Here is a 2879-nt window from a genome sequence, read left to right on the forward strand (position 1 = left end):
CATTAAGGAATAAAGCTAAACAATGGTTGAACTCGTTACCACAAGGGTCAATCACTACTTGGGAACAAATGACCGAAAAATTTCTATTAAAATATTTTCCGCCGGCTAAAACGGCCAAATTACTTAATAATATCTCTTTGTTTGTGCAAATGGACTTAAAACTCTTTACGGTACATAGGAGAGATACAAGGACTTACTGAGAATGTGCCCTCACCATGGGTTACCGCTTTGGCTACAGGTTCAAACATTCCATAATGGCCTGAATCCTTCGACTCGACAAATGGTTGATGCAACTGCTGGCGGAACTATCAATAATAAAACACCTGAAAATGCTTATGAGTTTATAGAGAATATGTCACTGAATAACTATCAGTGGCAAGTCATGAGGACAAAGCCAACTAAAATAGTAGGCGTTTATAACGTCAATTTGGTTACTATTCTGTCAAACCAGGTAGAACTTCTAAATAAAAAGATTGATGGTTTACTTGGTTTTACTCAGGTATATCCAGTAATAAGGTGCGATTCGAATAGAGGAGGAGCATGCACAGAATATCAACCCTTCAACCCTAGCATCGAGGAGGAACAAGTCCAATATATGGGTAACAATAATCTTAGACCCCAAAATAAACCATATAGCAATACTTATAATGCAGGTTGGAGGGACCATCCCAATTTCTCGTGGGGTAGTCAAGGAAATCAAAGACCACAACATCCTCCAAGTTTTCAACAACCACCTTACCAACAAGAGAAGAAGCCGAACCTTGAAAAGATGCTCACAAAGTTTATATCAGTGTCAGAAACTCATTTTCAGAACACCGAGACAGCACTTAAAAATCAACAAGCGTCGATCCAAGGGCTCGAAACTCAAATAGGCCAACTATCCAAACTAATTTCGGAAAGACCATTACTTAGTAACCCCAAATCAAAAGAGCATGTAAAAGCAGTTACACTAAGGAGTGGGAAAGTGTTAACGGAATCTGAAAAGAAGCTAACACAAGAAGCCGTGATAAGTGAAACAAGGGAAGAAAAACCCGAAAATAGTGACAAACTAGTGCCGAAAGAATATAAACCACCAGTTCCATACCTAGCAAAATTGAAAAAAGACTGCATTGATGCACAATTCGGTAAGTTTCTTGAACTTTTTAAGTAATTACATATCAACTTACCTTTTGTTGAAGCCATCTCGCAGATGCCTACATACACAAAATTTTTGAAGGAGCTTCTAACAAATAAAAGAAAGTTCGAGGACTTATCTACAGTAGAACTCAACGAGGAGTATTCAGCCATACTCCAAAAAAACTGCCAACCAAACTGAAAGATCCAGGAAGTTTTACTATTCCTTGCTTAATTGGTAGTTTGAATGTTGAGAAAGCACTAGCTAATTTAGGCGCTAGCATTAATCTGATGCCATATAAAATGTTCAAACAACTTGGTCTTGGGGAACCTAAACCTACTAGGATGAGTATTCAATTAGCCGATATATCTGTTAAATATCCTAGGGGTATTATAGAAGACGTACTTGTGAAAGTAGATAAATTCATATTTCTTGTTGACTTTGTTGTGCTTGACATGGACGAAGATGTGGAAGTGCCTTTAATTTTAAGACGCCCATTTTTAGCCACTACTAGGGCTGTAATCGATGTGAGTGACGGTAAATTGGTACTTAGAGTAGGTGACGAGGAGATTATCATTAAAATTTATGATACTATGAGATTTTCTAGGGAACAGGATGATTCATGTTATTTTATTGACTCTATTGATCATACTACTCAAGACTCTTTCAGGAAATTATACAGAAGGACATGACGGAACTGTATCTAGCTCAAGAAGAGGAGACAGATGATGAACCTAATGAACATTCTTTAAGACAAGTAGAATATGAGGGCATTAAGATAAACGATAAACTTAAGCAAAAAACCTCTATTGAAAAGCCTCCCAAACTGGAACTTAAACAATTACCAAACCACTTGGAATACGCATTCCTTGGAAATAATTCTATATTACCAGTTATTATTGCTTTTAACTTGCAACCCAAGGAGAAAGAGGAATTAATCCAAGTATTAAAAGAACATAAAAAGGCCATAGCTTGGAAATTTTCTGACCTTAAAAGAATCAACCCTTCTTTTTGCACCCACAAAATTTTGATGGAATATGAATACAAACCGTATGTGCAAGTTTAAATACGACTGAACCTCAACATGAAGGAAGTTGTAAAAGTCGAGGTAATTAAACATCTAGATGCTGGAATTATTTATCCTATTTCTGATAGTTCTTGGGTAAGTCCAGTGCAGGTTGTTCCTAAGAAAGGCGGCATGACGGTTGTGACCAACGAGAAGAATGAATTAATCCCAACAAGGACAGTCACAGGATGGAAAGTTTGCATTGACTACAGAAAACTGAATGATGCCACAAGAAAAGATCACTTCCCCTTGCCATTCATTGACCAAATGTTGGAAAGATTATCCGGGCACATGTACTACTGCTTTTTAGATGGACTCTCTGGCTACTTCCAAATCCCAATAGCTCCTGAGGATCAAGAAAATACGACATTCACATGCCCATATGGTACGTTCGCTTATCGTAGAATGCCTTTTGGATTATGTAATGCTCCTGCCACTTTTCAGCATTGTATGATGGTCATCTTTGATGAACTCGTGGAAGATATCATGGAAGTATTTATGGATGATTTCTCGGTATTTGGTAATTCTTTCCATCTCTGCCTTAAAAATTTAAAACGAGTTTTAATAAGATGTGAGGAAACGAACCTTGTGCTTAACTAGGAGAAATGTCACTTCATGGTTCAAGAAGGTATTGTATTAGGGCATAAAATTTCTAGTAAAGGGATTGAAGTAGACAAATCTAAAATAGAAACAATAAAA

This window comes from Gossypium hirsutum, chromosome A02, assembly GCF_007990345.1.
Source record: "Gossypium hirsutum isolate 1008001.06 chromosome A02, Gossypium_hirsutum_v2.1, whole genome shotgun sequence".
Taxonomy (NCBI): Eukaryota; Viridiplantae; Streptophyta; class Magnoliopsida; order Malvales; family Malvaceae; genus Gossypium; species Gossypium hirsutum.